The sequence below is a fragment of the Somniosus microcephalus genome, chromosome 2, assembly GCF_052327205.1.
Source record: "Somniosus microcephalus isolate GS21.2 chromosome 2, FLI_Smic_1.0, whole genome shotgun sequence".
In the NCBI taxonomy this organism is placed as follows: Eukaryota; Metazoa; Chordata; class Chondrichthyes; order Squaliformes; family Somniosidae; genus Somniosus; species Somniosus microcephalus.
In genome coordinates, this window is record NC_140988.1 from 343,364,982 (window position 1) to 343,383,250 (window position 18,269).

Below are 18,269 nucleotides of genomic sequence, written 5' to 3' on the forward strand. Positions count from 1 at the left end.
CAGGACACCAGGAGAACGCACTACTCTTTGAATAGTACTGAGAGATCTTTATATCCATCTGAATAGGCAGATGGGACCTCGGTTTAATGTCTTATCCACCAAGATGGCATCTCCAACAATGCCACACACCCTCAGCACGGCAACGCTCAATTTCTGAAATGGGGCTTGAACCCACAACTTGTCACTCAGAGCCGAGAATGCTACCAGCTGAACTAAGCTGACACTTAGTAAATAGAAAAGGAAATTGAAAATTCTAAACCGAATGAGCTACACAAGTGCTACTTTGATCCTCTGAAGGCTAATAGTACCAAAGTAATTCATGAATTTTCAGGTACAATTAGATACTGCAGGTCAACAGACATGGATAGATCACACTCGTTATGTCATATTTTTTGTGTAGTCTGCTTGATTTTAAAACTGTATAACCAGTCATTTTTTTTTGCTTACACATCCAGTCTTGTTTAAATCAGGCACCGTAGATATTACAATGTAGGAGGCCTGCAGCGGTGCTAGGTCTTCAACTAGAACTAGCTACTCTAATTTTATTTCTCTCCTTTCTCCGTATGCTTTTCTATTCTTCCTTTTTCAAATACTTATCCAATTCCATTTTAAATGAGGTTACAGTTTCTGTCTGAAAAGACACTTTATAATATTTCATGTTCCAATAACCCTTCATTTTTCAAGTGATTATCCTAAATATATGCCCTCCTATTACCATTTTATTAACCAGTAGACACAATGGCTGGGAATTCCCACAGAGTTGTGACTGTTGGAAGTGTGGCGGAGACCACATTTACATATGTAAATCGGGTTTTCCGACACACTTCTGGCAGTGGAACAGGAGCAGCTCTGAGTGAATATCCAGCCAATGTTTCATTATTTACCCTCTCAAAACCCTTCCTAATCTTGAAAAACTTATATTAGATGCCACTGTACCCCTCTCTATTCTAGTGAAAAAAGCTCCAATTTTTAGAGGCTTCCTTCATAACTATAACCCCTCATTCTGGTGTAATTCTAGTGAATCTGCCTTTTCCATGGCCCCAATATCCTTCCTATAAATAATAATCAACTTTATTGTCATTGTTAGTGCACAAGTGCAGTACAACGAAATGTAGGCTTGCGGCTCCCGAGAGTGTACATTTAGATTAAGACATTTAAACATTCAACATTCATTTGGCTTGTAATACATTAACATAAACATAACCATAATAAAGTGCATTGGCAGATGTGCAGGCTTTAGAGTTTATTTGTGGAGTTCAGTAGGATGACAGCCCTGGGAAAGAAGCTGTTCCTAAATCTGGTCGTTCGGGTGCGAATGCATCTGTAGCGTCTCCCAGATGGCAGGAGGGCGAACAGACTGTGGCTGGGGTGGGTAGGGTTTTTGATGATGGTCTGTGACCTCCGTAAACAGCGTTTCTGGTATATGTGCTCTATGGTCGGTAGCCGGGTGCCGGTAATGCGTTGGGCAGTTTTGACTACCCGCTGCAGGGCTTTCCGGTCATAGTAGCTACAGCTGCCATACCATACTGTGATACAGTTCGTCAGGATGCTCTCTATTGTGCAGCGGTAAAAGTTAGAGAGGATCAGGGGTGACAGGTTACATCCCTTCAGCCTCCTTAGGAAATATAGGCGCTGCTGGGCCTTCTTCACCAGAGAGGAGGTATTGAGGGACCAGGAGAGGTCTTCCGTGATGTGGACTTCGAGGAACTTAAAGCTGTCCACCCTTTCCACCACAGCCCCATGGATGGTACTCAGAACTCCACACAGTACTCCAACTGCAGCCTAACAAAAATGTTATAGAAATTCAACATTGCTTCCTTGTTTTTATGTTCATTGTCAGCCGTAGCACTCTCGCTTCTGAGTCAGAAGGTTGTGGGTTCAAGTCCCTCTCCAGAGACTTGAGAACAAAAATCTAGGCTGACACTCCAGTGCAGTACTGAGGGAGTGCTGCACTGTCAGAGGTGCCGTCTTTCTGATGAGACGTTAAACCGAGGCCCTGTCTGCTCTCTCAGGTGGATGTAAAAGATCCCATGGCATGATTTCGAAGAAGAGCAGGGGAATTATCCCTGGTATCCTGGCCAATATTTATCCCTTAAATCAACATCACTAAAACAGTACATTGGCTGCCGCATTTCCTACATTACAACAGTGACTACACTTCAAAAAGTACTTTATTGGCTGTAAAGCGCTTTGGGACGTGCAGAGGTCGTGAAAGGTGCTATATAAATGCAAGTCTTTCTTTTTCTTTCTGTACAAATCCCAGAATATATTTGCCTTTTTTCCCTTTTATATATAATTTGTATCGTTCTTGCATGTTTAAATTGTTCTACAAATGCTTATGTACTGTACAATTGATCATGTGTGATCAGCAGATAGGTTGCCAACACACCAGATTTTATAGCAAATCTTTATTTTCCCCTTCTCATGAAGGCTCTGACTCTTGCTGGGATACAATTGCATGGCGGCAGCAGTTTTCCAGTAGTTCTCCATAGTTGCCATTCTTCATGCGTGTGCCTGGACAAGGAGAGTTAGTAAACTATTCAACTATGGGGAGAATCACATTCAAGCTCAATCATGTGCTCACTTCAAGTCGAAACACACATTTTTCAGCAAGGGGTCACTGAAACACAATTGTAAGTGTGAACTCTTGCTGATTTTCTCTTCCTCTCTAGGACATGGGCACCGAGGCGAATTGTAACAGCCCTTTCACCATCACAGCTGAGGTCAGCTAACGGAGAACAAACTCAAAAATGTCCTGGTCTTTATTCTTCAATTCCAAACTTAACTAGGGGTGGCTCACAAAACAATGTTTCCTCCAGAATTTTATTAGCATAGTTTTATTATCTACAAAGTATTTTGATTAGGTCATGGATAAAAGTGCTTTTTCTGCAATTTGAACTATGGAATTTCTACTAGGCCAATACATTTGCAGGGGTTATGAGCGTATTTTCTCTAATAAATGTATAAGCAAATCACTGGCAAGATTTGGAACAGCTTGAAGAAAATCTCTTACGAGAAAAGGATATTTGAAAGCAGTCATCAGAAACATCACTGACATATAACAGCATCAAGGATTCTCTGACACGGTTTCATCCTGGTGAGCATGTGTTCACAATTGATATGACATATGCTATGGTAGTTTACAACCAATAAATATTCTGCCCTAGCACCTCCTTTAGTTTTACCTTGTGGCCAGTGAACTAGGAGCCTTATTTAATTGAATAGCAGCTTATTTAAAATTGAATTGAAATTAATTGAAAGGCTCACTTGCCTTGCTCAAATCTTATTTCATTTGGAAAATAACTTGTTCAAATATTTTGCTATATAAATCAATGACAAGTGCCTTCAAAGTTAAGACAGTCCATAGTATGCTACAATAGTAACTTCACTTGAACCCTGAACAGCAGATTTTAGCAGTTTAACATGCCAAATAGCACATGGAATTGATGGATTATACCCATTTAAACGTTGATAACTAATAATCACAGGACATATGGGCCTCGATTCTAACCCCTCACCCCCTCCCCACCCTCCCCGTATGGGCAGGAAAGGTTAAAATGGTAAAAATCAAAATTCCGCCTCTAACCCGCTGTGTTCTCAAGTACTGTAATATTTACAGCTGCAATTCAGGACCTGGACGAGGCTCCCGCTAAAAGCAGGCGGGGGCTTACTTAAGATTCAAAAGTCACGGCCTGATTAGATCATCGACGCTGCGATGCAATTTTACTTCAACACAAGAGGACTCCCCGCACTCTGCAGCAGATACCTGGTGGGAGGAGCCGACTGGCCAGAAAAGGACCAGGTAAGTTTTAAAACGTTACCTCTTCTTGAACTCCTTGTGGGCCAGGAGCAGGAGTGCTTCACAACAACCCCAACCCCCCAAGGAGTCCTTGGGCTTCCCCAGCCCCGGCACCACCAACCCCCCGCGATCTTTGGGAAATCATCAACTCCGCCATCCCCCCGATCGCGCATCATGAAGAAGGAATCCCCAGCCCTTGCCCGCTTCCAATCTGATTGCGAAGAACAAATTCCTAGCCGTCCCGATTCTTAGCCTGATGTTAAGGGAATCCCCAGTCCACTGACTGCCGGAGACCGTTCACACGGCTCCCTGGCTGCGGCCTCCTGCCCACCCTTCTGGCAGCTAGTGAATCTGGCCGGGAGTCCAGGAAGTTTCATTTAAATGAGGCCCTGCCGTTAAGGTCGGCAGAGCCTCCACATTCCCACCACGGCCTGGTGCACCACCCGCTACTGGGCTCGCACGCACCCTCCTCCTCGCTCCCCCTCTCCCCCTGCACCCCTCCCCATAAGAATCAAGGCCATGGTGTCAATCCAAATAACTAGACATAAAACAAGACTGAACAAATATTATGCACTATACAACTGAAACTGGTAGATATTGTCTGCCCTCTTGTGCAGACTTCCATTTATTACAAGAAAGAATGCACCAATGATACTTTAAAGTCGCTATCCTGAGACCAGCAGTGCTCATGTCTCTCTGCAGCCATTATGATGGATCATCTAGCTACAGTCATTATGGCCATATACACTATCAGTGTCATTGCCAACAAACTAATGAAGCTGTATGGGCTTGATTAGATTCCCTCAAAGATAACCGATTATAAAAACCTTACTTCAATCATTTGTCTAAGAAAAGATTATTTGCCGGCTCTCCACTAATCTGGTGGAACTATGAAGAAACTGTCTAGTTGTTCCCACTCATCCATCTAGTTGGAGGTCAAGTCTTACTAGCAAGGCCATCACGAGTAGTCAGCTTCAGACATTCCCAGATAGATTACTCAACTGGTTGGGGTACATTTCCTTCATCTGTTCCTGCTAAGTGACCTGAAACCCTTCAACTAATTCATAAAGGCCAAATTGTTTCAACTGGATCGATTCAAAGAACTCAGTCACTGAAACCACGGTACAATTACTTGATCAAGATCTATTTCAGCAGTGCTTTCTTCAGTGTGCTACTACATCATGAATTTCAAAAGCTCCTCAGATTCATTAACAAAGATTCAATTTGTATTGGCTTTGTCTTGTCCAACAGAAAGTACCTCCTGTGTCCTGCTACAATCAGTAGCCTCACTACTGAGGAATCTGGGTCGCTAAGATCTCATATGCATGGGTAACATTCTTCTGTTAACTCTCAGTCTTCTTCAATTCCATCTCTAGGTAATTCCAATCAACGAGAAGTTACATTTTACCCTCTTCAGTTATTGGATTTCCTTAAGACTCAAACCCTGCATCTCAAATTATTCAGGAGATAGCATCTTCCAAAAAGAAGTGTGCCTGACCGTTGTTCTCACCCACTACAAAATGCATGTCGTTCACAATGAGAGGCTTCTTTAATCTGCCATGGTTGCACTGGTTTCAATTATATAATTGCTTTAAAGAAAAAGCAAAAAGCAGATGTTGGAAATCAAAAACAGTAAATGCCTGAAACAGCCAGTGGGTCAGTCAGCATTGTTCTGCCAAAGGATTCACACCTGAAGCGTTAACTTACGAGTTATTTATATCATCTTGCAGATCAAGGTGTAATTTTCATAGTATTTTACAGTATACGTGGAGGTCTTTCAGACCATTGCGACTGTGCTGGTTTCCATTCCCTTGTCCTACACTTTTAAATTATTATTTTTCAATAGTTCCTTTTTAAAAGCTGATGGATTTTGCATCCATCACTGTTCTGTGGTGGACATTTTATGTACTAACAACCTAGTGTATAAAAACATTCTCCTGAGCTCTTCCTTCATTCTTTGTGATCAATTAGGAGAAAATGTTCTGCATAAAACATTTGCAGCTGTTTAGTAAGCAACAATCTATCGCTTGGCCTTCTTCTGCCACCTGGGAAACAAACGCAGAGGGATAGAGTTTCCGCTTTGGGCCAAATCGGCGATCTGGGCGCAAATTATGCTCAAAATTGCGCCCGTTTTGAGTAGTGTTCCACCCCACCCCCGGGGCTTTTGCTCAAACTCATTTGCATATTGCCAAATACAAAATCTGCCATGAACCAGTGCAATCGGGCAGTGTTTTAAAATGTAATTTTTTAAAATAAATTTGTTTCAAAAAATATTCCTTGATTGGCAAATTGGTGCAGTTTGATTAATACAGCTGAAAATGGGTTTCTCACAAAAAAAATAAGCATTTCTAATCACAGCGTAAATCCACTACCTGTGAGTAACCAGATTTTAAATGACTGAAAATGACTTTTAAAAATATACAGAACCATTTGCTAGTTATAAATTGGCCAAAAAAAGCAGCAAACCTGAGGATTGGGAGCAGTTTAGGATTCAGCAAAGGAGGACAAAGGGATTAATTAAGAAAGGGAAAATAGAATATGAGAGTAAGCTTGCAGGGAACATAAAAACTGACTGTAAAAGCTTTTATAGATATGTGAAGAGAAAAAGATTGGTGAAGTCAAGCGTAGGTCCCTTGCAGTCAGAATCAGGGGAATTTATAATGGGGAACAAAGAAATGGCAGACCAATTAAATACATATTTTGGTTCTGTCTTCACACAGGACACAAATAACCTCCCAGAGATGTCGGGGAACATAGGGACTAATGAGGGGGAGGAACTGAAAGAAATCAGTATTTGTAGGGAAATGGTGTTGGGGAAGTTGATGGGATTGAAGGCCGATAAATCTTCAGGGCCTGATAACCTACATCCTAGGGTACTTAAGGAAGTGGCCCTGCAGATAGTAGATGCATTGCTGGTCATCTTCCAGAACTCGATAGACTCTGGAACAGTACCCATGGATTGGAGGGTAGCTAATGTTACCCCACTATTCAAAAAAGGTGGTAGAGAAAAAGCGGGAAATTATAGACCGGTAAGCCTGACATCGGTAGTGGGGAAAATGCTAGAGTCCATTATAAAAGATGTAATGGCAGAGCACTTGGAAAGTAGTGACAGGATCGGACAAAGTCAACATGGATTTACAAAAGGTAAATCGTGCTTGACTAATCTACTGGAATTTTTTGAGGATGTAACTGGTAAAATAGATAAGGGAGAACCAGTGGATGTGGTGTATTTGGACTTTCAGAAGGCTTTCGATAAGGTCCCGCATAAGAGATTAGCTTGTAAAATTAAGGCACATGGGATTGGGGGCAAGGTATTGACTTGGATAGAGAACTGGTTGGCAGATAGAAAGCAAAGAGTTGGAATAAACGGGTCGTTTTCCGAGTGGCAGGCAGTGACTAGTGGGGTACCGCAAGGATCGGTCCTAGGACCCCAGCTGTTCACAATATATATTAATGATCTGGACGAGGGAATTGGATGTACAGTAGTATCTCCAAATTTGCAGATGACACAAAGCTGGGTGGGAGGGTATGCTGTGAGGAGGATGTTGTGAAACTCCAGTACGATTTGGACAGGTTGGGTGATTGGGCAGAAACATGGCAAATGCATTATAATGTGGATAAATGTGAGGTTATCCACTTTGGTGGCAAAAACAGGAAGGCAGATTATTATTTGAATGGCAATAGATTGGGAGAAGGGGAAATGCAAAGTGCACCAGTCACTGAAGGTAAGCATGCAGGTGCAGCAGGCGGTTAAGAAGGCAAATGGTATGTTGGCCTTCGTAGCAAGAGGGTTCGAGTACAGGAACAAGGATGTCTTGCTGCAGTTGTACAGGGCCTTGGTGAGACCACACCTTGAGTATTGTGTGCAGTTTTGGTCGCCTTATCTGAGGAAGGACGCTCTTGCCATGGAAGGAGTGCAGCGAAGATTCACCAGGCTAATACCTGGGATGGCAGGAATGACGTACGAGGAGAGATTGGGTCGATTGGGCTTGTACTCACTGGAGTTTAGAAGATTGAGAGGGGATCTCATCGAAACCTATAAAATTCTGTCAGGCCTGGACAGACTAGATGCAGGAAGGATGTTCCCGATGGCCAGGGAGTCCAGAACTAGGGGTCATAGTCTAAGGATAAGGGGTAAGCCATTTAGGACTGAGATGAGGAGGAATTTCTTCACCCAGAGAGTGGTGAACCTGTGGAATTCTCTACCACAGAAGGCAGTAGAGGCCAATTAATTAAATATATTCAAGAAGGAGTTGGATATATTTCTTAAGGCTAAAGGGATCAAGGGATATGGGAAGAAGGCAGGAACAGGGTACTGAATTTGGATGATCAGCCATGATCTCATTGAATGGCGGAGCAGGCTCGAGGGGCCGAATGGCCTACTCCTGCTCCTATCTTCTATGTTTCTATGTTTCTATATTGGGGTACAGTAGTCAGTATCTTAGAAATTTTTTAAAAATACATTCAAATGCTTTTAAAATGTGCCTATTAATGTCCTTGCACCCAAAACAGCAGCAAGGTATACAGTGGTGTTCCCCAGGGGTCGGTTCTAGAACCACTGCTTTTCTTGATACATATTAATGACTTGGATGTGGGTGTACAGGGCACAATTTCAAAATTTGCAGATGACACAAAACTTGGAAGTATAGTGAACAGTGAGGAGGATAGTGATAGACTTCAAGCGGACATAGACAGGCTGGTGGAATGGGTGGACACGTGGCAGATGAAATTTAACGCAGAAAAGAGCAAAGTGATACATTTTGGTAAAAAGAATGAGGAGAGGAAATATAAACTAAAGGATACAATTCTAAAGAAGGTGCATGAGACCTGGGGGTATATGTGCACAAATCGTTGAAGGTGGCAGGGCAGGTTGAGAAAACAGTTAAAAAAGCATACGGGATCCTGGGCTTCATGAATAGAGGTGTAGAGTACAAAAGCGTGGAAATTATGAAGAACCTGTATAAAACACTGGTTCGGCCTCAACTGTAGTATTATGTCCAATTCTGGGCACCGCACTTTAGAAAGGATGTAGAGGTCTTAGGGAGGGTGCAGAAATGATTTACGAGAATGATTCCAAGGATGAGGGACTTCAGTTCTGTGGACAGACTGGAGAAGCTGGGGTCATTCGCCTTAGAGCAGAGAAGATTGAGAGGAGATTTGATAGAGGTGTTCAAAATCATGAGGGGTCTAGACAGAGTAGATGGAGGGAAACTGTTCCCATTGGCAGAAGGGTCGAGAACCAGAGGACACAGATTTAAGGTGATTGGCAGAAGAACCAAAGGCGACATGAGGAAAAACTTTTTTACTCAGCGAGTGGTTAGGATCTGGAATGCACTGCCTGAAAGGGCAGTGGAAGCAGACTCAATCATGGCTTTCAAAAGGGAGTTGGATAAGTACCTGAAGGAAAAGAATTTGCAGGGCTACAGGGAAAGGGTGGGGGAGTGGGGCTAGCTGAAGTGCTAGCATCGGACCTGGGTGAGACTTGCAGCGCGAGGCGGAGCATATAACCGGCAGCAGTGAACGAGGCCCGACCAGAGCATCGGACCTGGGTGAGACTTGCAGCGCGAGGCGGAGCTTATAACCGGCAGCGAGGAGTGAGGCCCGACCAGAGCATCGGACCTGGGTGAGACTTGCAGCGCGAGGCGGAGCATATAACCGGCAGCGAGGAGCGAGGCCCGACCAGAGCATCGGACCTGGGTGAGACTTGCAGCGCGAGGCGGAGCATATAACCGGCAGCGAGGAGCGAGGCCCGACCAGAGCATCAGACCTGGGTGAGACTTGCAGCGCGAGGCGGAGCATATAACCGGCAGCGAGGAGCGAGGCATACCAACTCAGCAGCAGCGGAGAGAGGTAAAAAGTAATCAAAGTGTGACGTCAGCATGAAGCAGGTAAGTGATTGGTTGGTGAGTATTTCTCTCTTTTTTAAACTTTAACTCTGGTTTATAGTTTCTAAGGACTCTCTGGTGTAGCGGGCACTGTTGGTAAACTATTTAACTGTAGTGTAATTAGTGGGATTGATTGATTTAATTTAAATTCAATTAATTAAAGGGTACATCATGGCAGGACAGCCCGGCCCTCTGATCTGCTCCTCCTGCGATATGTGGGAACTCAGGGACACTTCCGGTGTCCCTGACAACTACGTGTGCAGGAAGTGCACCCAACTGCAGCTACAGACAGACCGCATTGCGGCGCTGGAGCTGCGATTGGATGCATACTGGAGCGTTCACGATGCTCGGAACATCGTGAATAGCACGTTTAGGGAGTTGGACACACCACAGGTAGAGGTTGGACAGGAAGAAAGGGAACGGGTGACCAACAGGCAGAGTACTAGGTGCAGGCAGGTAGTGCAGGGGTCCCCTGTGGCCATCCCCCTCTCCAACAGATACACCACTTTGAGTACTGTTGGGGGGGATGGCTTATCAGAGGAAGGCAGCAGCAGCCAACTTCCTGGCACCAGGGGTGGCTCTGCTGCACAGAATGGGAGGAAAAAGAGTGGTAGAGCTATAGTAATCGGGGATTCAATTGTAAGGGGAATAGATAGGCGTTTCTGCGGCCGCAAACGAAACTCCAGGATGGTGTGTTGCCTCCCTGGTGCAAGGGTCAAGGATGTCTCCGAGCGGCTGCAGAACATCTTGGAAGGGGAGGGTGAACAGCCAGTTGTCATGGTGCATATAGGCACCAACGATGTAGGTAAAAAGCGGGATGAGGCCCTAAAAGCGGAATATAGGGAGTTAGGAGGTAAATTAAAAAACAGGACCTCAAAGGTAGTAATCTCAGGATTGCTACCAGTGCCACGTGCTAGTCAGAGTAGAAATAGAAGGATACTTCAGATGAATACGTGGCTAGAGAAATGGTGCCAGGGGGAGGGATTCAAATTCCTGGGACATTGGAACCGGTTCTGGGGGAGGTGGGACCAGTTCAAACCGGACGGTCTGCACCTGGGCAGGGCTGGAACCGATGTCCTAGGGGGTTTGTTTGCTAGTGCTGTGGGGGAGGGTTTAAACTATAATGGGAGGGGGTTGGAAACCTGAGCAGGGAGACAGAGGAAAGGGAAACAAGGATAAAAGCAAAATGATAGGAAGGAGAAAAACAAAAGTGGCAGTCAGAGAAATCAATGGTTTAAATCAAACGTGGCCACAGTAAATAATAATTCTAATAGGTCTAAGAGCGTTAAAAAAACAAGCCTGAAGGCTTTGTGTCTTAATGCGAGGAGCATTTGTAATAAGGTGGATGAATTGGCTGCGCAAATAGAGGTAAACGAATATGATTTGGTTGGGATTACGGAAACGTGGCTCAAGGATGGCCAAGGCTGGGAACTCAACATCCAGGGGTATTCCATATTCAGGAAAGATAGGCAAAAAGGAAAGGGAGGTGGGGTAGCATTACTGGTTAAAGAAGGGATTAACACAATGGTAATGAAGGATATTAGCTCTGATGATGTGGAATCTGTATGGGTAGAATTGAGAAATACCAAGGGGAAAAAAACATTAGTGGGAGTGGTATATAGACCTCCAAACAGTAAGGCGGAGGTTGGGGATGGCATTAAAAGGGAAATTAAAGAAGCGTGCAATAAGGGCACAGCAGTCATCATGGGTGACTTTAATCTACATATAGATTGGGCTAACCAAATTAGTAACAATACTGTGGAGGAGGAATTCCTGGAGTGTTTACGGGATGGTTTCCTGGACCAATATGTCGAGGAACCAACCAGGGATCAGGCCATCTTAGACTGGGTATTATGTAACGAGAAAGGATTAATTCGCAATCTTGTTGTACGAGGCCCCTTGGGTCGGAGCGATCATAATATGATCGAATTCTTCATTAAGATGGAGAATGAAGTAGTTGACTCAGACTAGGGTCCTCAATTTAAATAAAGGAAACTACGATGGTCTGAGAAGCGAGTTGGGTAGGATTGATTGGGGAATGGCACTGAAAGGGTTGATGGTGGATAGGCAATGGCAAACATTCAAAGACCGAATGGATGAACTACAGAAGTTGTTCATCCGTTTGGCATAAAAATAAAACAAAAAAGGTGACTCAACCGTGGCTAACAAGGGAAATTAGGGATAGCATAAGATCCAAGGAGAGGACATACAAATTGGCTAGAAAAAGCAAAAATCCTGAGGATTGGGAGCAGTTCAGGATTCAACAAAGTAGGACAAAGGGATTAATTAAGAAAGGGAAAATAGAATATGAGAGTAAGCTTGCAGGGAACATAAAAACTGACTGTAAAAGCTTTTATAGATATGTGTAGAGAAAAAGATTGGTGAAGTCAAGCGTAGGTCCCTTGCAGTCAGAATCGGGGGAATTTATAATGGGGAACAAAGAAATGGTAGACCAACTAAATACATATTTTGGTTCTGTCTTCACAAAGGAGGACACAAATAACCTCCCAGAAATACCGGGGAACATAGGGTCTGATGAAAGGGTGGTACTGAAAGAAATCAGTATTTGTAGGGAAATGGTGTTAGGAAAATTGATGGGACTGAAGGCCGATAAATCCCCAGGGCCTGATAATGTACATCCTAGGGTACTTAAGGAAGTGGCCCTAGAAATAGTAGATGCATTGCTGGTCATCTTCCAGAACTCGATAGACTCTGGAACAGTACCCATGGATTGGAGGGTAGCTAATGTTACCCCACTATTCAAAAAAGGTGGTAGAGAAAAAGCAGGGAATTATAGACCGGTAAGCCTGACATCGGTAGTGGGGAAAATGCTAGAGTCCATTATAAAAGATGTAATAGCAGAGCACTTGGAAAGTAGTGACAGGATCGGACAAAGTCAACATGGATTTACAAAAGGTAAATCGTGCTTGACTAATCTACTGGAATTTTTTGAGGATGTAACTGGTAAAATAGATAAGGGAGAACCAGTGGATGTGGTGTATTTGGACTTTCAGAAGGCTTTCGATAAGGTCCCGCATAAGAGATTAGCTTGTAAAATTAAGGCACATGGGATTGGGGGCAAGGTATTGACTTGGATAGAGAACTGGTTGGCGGACAGAAAGCAAAGAGATGGAATAAACGGGTCGTTTTCCGAGTGGCAGGCAGTGACTAGTGGGGTACCGCAAGGATCGGTCCTAGGACCCCAGCTGTTCACAATATATATTAATGATCTGGATGAGGGAATTGGATGTAATATCTCCAAATTTGCAGATGACACAAAGCTGGGTGGGAGGGTATGCTGTGAGGAGGATGTCATGAAACTCCAGTACGATTTGGACAGGTTAGGTGATTGGGCAGAAAGATGGCAAATGCACTATAATGTGGATAAATGTGAGGTTATCCACTTTGGAGGCAAAAACAGGAAGGCAGATTATTATTTGAATGGCAATAGATTGGGAGAAGGGGAAGTGCAAAGAGACCTGGGTGTTCTTGTGCACCAGTCGCTGAAGGTAAGCATGCAGGTGCAGCAGGCGGTTAAGAAGGCAAATGGTATGTTGGCCTTCGTAGCAAGAGGGTTCGAGTACAGGAATAAGGATGTCTTGCTACAGTTGTACAGGGCCTTGGTGAGAACGCACCTTGAGTATTGTGTGCAGTTTTGGTCGCCTTATCTGAGGAAGGACGTTCTTGCCATGGAAGGAGTGCAGCGAAGATTCACCAGGCTGATACCTGGGATGGCAGGAATGACGTATGAGGAGAGATTGCGTCGATTGGGCTTATACTCACTGGAGTTTAGAAGATTGAGAGGGGATCTCATTGAAACCTATAAAATTCTGTCAGGCCTGGACAGACTAGATGCTGGAAGGATGTTCCCGATGGTCGGGGAGTCCAGAACCAGGGGTCATAGTCTAAGGATAAGGGGTAGGACATTTAGGACTGAAATGAGGAGGAATTTCTTCACCCAAAGAGTGGTGAACCTGTGGAATTCTCTGCCACAGAGGGCGGTGGAGGCCAGTTCATTAAATATATTCAAGAAAGAGTTGGATATATTTCTTAAGGCTAAAGGGATCAAGGGATATGGGGAGAAGGCAGGGACAGGGTACTGAATTTGAATGATCAGCCATGATCTCATTGAATGGCGGAGCAGGCTCGAAGGGCCGAATAGCCTACTCCTGCTCCTATCTTCTATGTTTCTATGTTTCTTGCAGAGAGCCGGCACGGGCTTGATGGGCCGAATGGCCTTCTTCCAAGCTGTAACCATTCTATGATTCTACGAAAAGAACTAGCTAAATTTTTAGAACCTTCTCAAAGGCCTGCAAACGAGCGCAATGGTGTTTAATTCATCCTGGAGGCGTGGCCAGTTTTGTGGGCAGGGCCTGCTTCTAGCACGCTGTTTTTTAAACCAGCGCAAAAGATCGCGGAAACTCTATTTGCGCTGAATTTAATTTGCGCTTAAAATTCTGTGATCTTTTGAGCTGGTTAGGCTGACTTTGGCCAATTGCGCCGAAAAAAACAGCGCAACCGAGCGGAAACTCTAACCCAGATTCTCTACAAAAATAGTGAAGGGCAGCATTCCCACTAGGAACAGTAGTATCAGATCTCATTCTTCAACTGTGAACCTGTGCAATGGGTGCTACGAAGTTGTTTGACCATGGAGTCAACACTGCGAAGTCTGATCTTGTTCATACCCATAATCCACACACATGCACTCGAGCAGGATCACTTAATATTGATCAACTGTAGGAAACCTAAAATATCATTCTCTTTACCAATCCAGGGATACTGAGACCAATTGTAGTGTACCAACTACCAAGCCTGAGATGAGACATGTCTGCACAGGATATGGGCACAACCCAAGACTTTCCTAGACAATACCACACCAAACAATGAAATTACTCACTTGTTCTGTGGAGAAGGGCTTCTTCTGGACTTATTTTTGAGGATCGATTTTCCTGGATATTGCACAGTCCCTTCATGGCCTTGGCCCTTTACCTGTTCTGCATCCCAAAATCCTTTTGCCGCATTATTGCCGGCTGTGCCTCCACCATCTAGGCCCTAAGCTCTGAATTTCCCCGTCTCACCACCTCCTCTTTTCTCCTTTAAGATCCTCCTTAAAACATATCACTTTGACCAAGCTTTTAATCACACCTCCTAATATCTCCTTTTATGGCTCCGTCAATTTTTGTATGATTATTATGCTTCTGTGAAGTGCCTTGGAACACTTTTCTATGTTAAAGGCGCTATCAGAAGAATTAATAATCCTCTTCATGCTTCTTTCTTTCTACCATTCTGTGGATGTCTGAAATCTGATGGAAACAAAAACTGTCATACCAAAGGAAAAATGTAATTGTTTTGGACTGAAGACAGGTTTACTGCAGTGGAAAGATTTTGCTTTCAGGGAAATGTTAAATTTTCCTTTTTTGTTGGCTGATATTTGTGACTATAACAATAGATGTATCTGTTGAACATATATAATGGCCTAGAAATTCAGGTCTCCACGGGTGAGTACGCACGGGGTACTCACCCGTAAGCCCAATGGAAGTGCCGGTTTCCTGCATGCACTGCGCATGCGCGGGAAACCGGCACTTCCGTTCCCCTGAAAACAGGGGTTCAGAGGTCGAACGCATGCGCGGGAGAGGCTGCGCGTGCGCATCGAACTTCGTTTTTTTTTATATACAGGTTTTTCCGGGAAGGTAAGTCTCCAGAAGTTAGACATGTAAAAAGCAGGCGTAAGGCCTGCTTTTTACAAGGTAAGTGGTGAATTAATTAAAATTAAAACATTTTTTCCCACAGGTTTATTAGTTTTAAATACTTTAAAGAAAGGTAAGTTTATTTTTAGCCCCGTTAGAAAATAAAATTATTTTTTTCAAAAATTTAAATTATTGTTTAAAATAGTTATTTCATGTAATTTATAGTTTATTTAAAAAATGTGATTTAAAAAAAAGTTTATTTGAAGATTTAGTGATGTTTTGGGGCCCGTAGTATTTCTAAGTTTGACAGCACTTCCTGTCAGACTTATGAATGGAGCATTCCCTGCTCCGATTGGCTCTCCATGGCCCACGTGATCCCAGGGGACGCATCGAACTAACTGCGCCCCTGGGATACACAAGCACTGCGCGCCGGCAGCTGGAGCAGGCCCAGGATCGGAATTCCACGGGGGCCCACAGCTCAACGGCCGGCACGCAAGGTAAGTGCAGGTCGGGGGCTTGCACCCGCGAGAAGCCCCCGACCCGAATTTCTGGGCCATACTTTATTTCTGAGGTATATTTGCCCATTTTTGTCCCATTTCTTTCCAGGATGTGGGCCATGCTGGCAAGGCTGCATTTATTGCCTACTCCTAGTTGCTCTCAGAAGGTAGCATAGGTCTTTTTCCTTGAATTCGTGTGGTGATGGTGCTGCACTCAATAGTGTTAGGTAGGGAATTTGAGGATATTGATGTAGCCAGAAATGAGAAGCAGCAATATATGTCCAAATCAGGACAGTGTGTGACTTGGAGGAGTACGCATTCATAGATTTTCATAGAATTGTACAGCACAGAAGGAGGCTATCCGGCCCATCATGCCTGTACCGACTCTTTGAAAGAGCTATCGAATTAGTCCCACTGCCCTGCTCTTTCCCACAGCCCTGCAAATGTTTCCTTTTTAAGTATATATCCTATTCTCTTTTGAAAGTTACCACTGAATCTGCTTCCAATACCCTTTCAGGCAGCACATTCCAGATCATAGCAACTCGCTGTGTAAAAAAGATTTCGCTTCATCTCCCTGGTTCTTTTGCCAATTATCTTAAATCGGTGTCCTTTGGTTACCGTCCCTCCTGCTAGTGGAAACAGTTTCTCCTTATTTACTCAATCAAAACCCCATATCATTTTGAACACCACCATTAAATCTCCCCTTAACCTTCTCTGCTCTAAGGAGAATGACCCCAGCTTCTCCAGTCTCTCCACATAACTGAAGTCCCTCATCCCTGGTATAATTCTGGTAAATCTCCTCTGATCCCTCTCCAAGGCCTTGACTTCCTTCCTAAAGTGTGATGGCCAGAATTGGACACAATACTCTAGCTGAGGCCCAACCAGTCATTTATAAAAGTTTAGCATAACTTCCTTGCTTTCTAACTGCGAGGTGCTGGTGTCCCATTAACACCACTGCTCTTGTACTCAGTGGCATAAGTCACAGTGATGGAGGCACAAGCAAAACCTTAGGGCGTTGCTGCAGACAAACTGTTACCTTGCAGGACTCCCTCTATTTCGGATTTCCAGCATCCGCAGTATTTTGCTATCGTCCCTCTATGGCTCAATGGCCTAGACATTCAGTGGGCTGCGCCACCCGTTAGCGCCTTAAGAGGGCGCTAAGTGGGTCGCAAGCCACTGGCCACGCCTCCCGCTAAATTCAGCGGGACGCTAATGGTGGCGCTAGCCGTTAGCGCTGCGCCGCTACCGATGACGTCATCGGTGTGCGCAGCGCCCCGCTGACGCCCCAGCCGCGATATTAGGAAGCGCCCCCTGATTTACCGCCGGACGTTATGTGCGACCGGTTCAGGGGGGCCTTCCTGCGGCGGTAGAGGCGCAAATTAAAGGAGGTGCGGAGCAGCCATTTTTGTTGTTGGCCGCCTGCCAGCACCTCTCTGCGCTCCCGTCCCCAGCCTCCTGACCGCCCCCCCCCCCCACCCCCCCACGGAGTGCCAGCTGCGTTCCAAGAGCCCGGCACGTCTCCTCGGTGCCGGGCTCTTTTGCCGGCACTCGCGATCCTCGGGGGCCCAGCTGGGCCCCAGATCGCGCAGAACAAGGCCCCTCCCCTTTAAGAAGGGGAGGAAGGCCTGCAGTACCGCAGCGCGACGTGCCGCAGCGTGTGGCGCTGCGGCACGTTGCGCAACGATATTCAGTAGCAGCGCCCCAAGAGGGATGCGGGGCGCCTCCAGTAGCGCCGTGCTTCACTTTGGGGCGCTCCAACTGAATTTCCGGTGGGCAGTCGCGAATGCTTCCGGGGCGCTACTTTTAGCACCCTGGCGAGGCTGGCGCCCCAAACGGGGCTATAGTCAATTTCTAGGCCAATATGTTTACCCACAAAGTAGCTGAGCCAACACAAAGCAGGAAGATTCCACGTTCGATTCGCAGTGTGTGCCGAGTTAGACAGTCTCAGGCAGGAAACTACAATTGGCCTCAGTGCCCCGGGTTACGAAGGGGGTAATCTTCTATGGTTCCTGCTATTTCCTGCTAGAAATGTATGTAGTTGGACATTGAGTGACAACTGGAGTGGGCTTGGTTGTGAGTCCCCGTGACTGAATAGCTTGCTGACACATATGGACAATGATCACTTGGATGATGTACAGGAGGGCGTTCAGTGCAGGTGCCACCATATCCCAACAAGAGCTTTTTGGAGAGAAGTGGATAGGAAGGGTGACATAAAAAATACTAAAAAGTAACTTTTAGTATGTGTCAAAATGTCCCTATTAAAGCTCATACTATTTTTTAAATTATTATTCTGCAGAATTGACACATTTTTACTTATTAGAACCATACTCCATACAAATTTTGTTTATCTGCCTTTGTTTTATGCATACAGATTTCAATGTTTAATGAATATTTTAGCCAT

At 44.8% G+C, this 18,269-nt stretch overlaps 1 protein-coding gene across 3 annotated transcripts in view; it reads right to left on the reverse strand.

Annotated features, from left to right (window-relative positions):
- uvssa (UV-stimulated scaffold protein A) overlaps positions 1–18,269 on the reverse strand; it is a 110,056-nt gene that overhangs the window by 36,241 nt on the left and 55,546 nt on the right. The gene's annotated exons all lie outside the window — the stretch shown is intronic.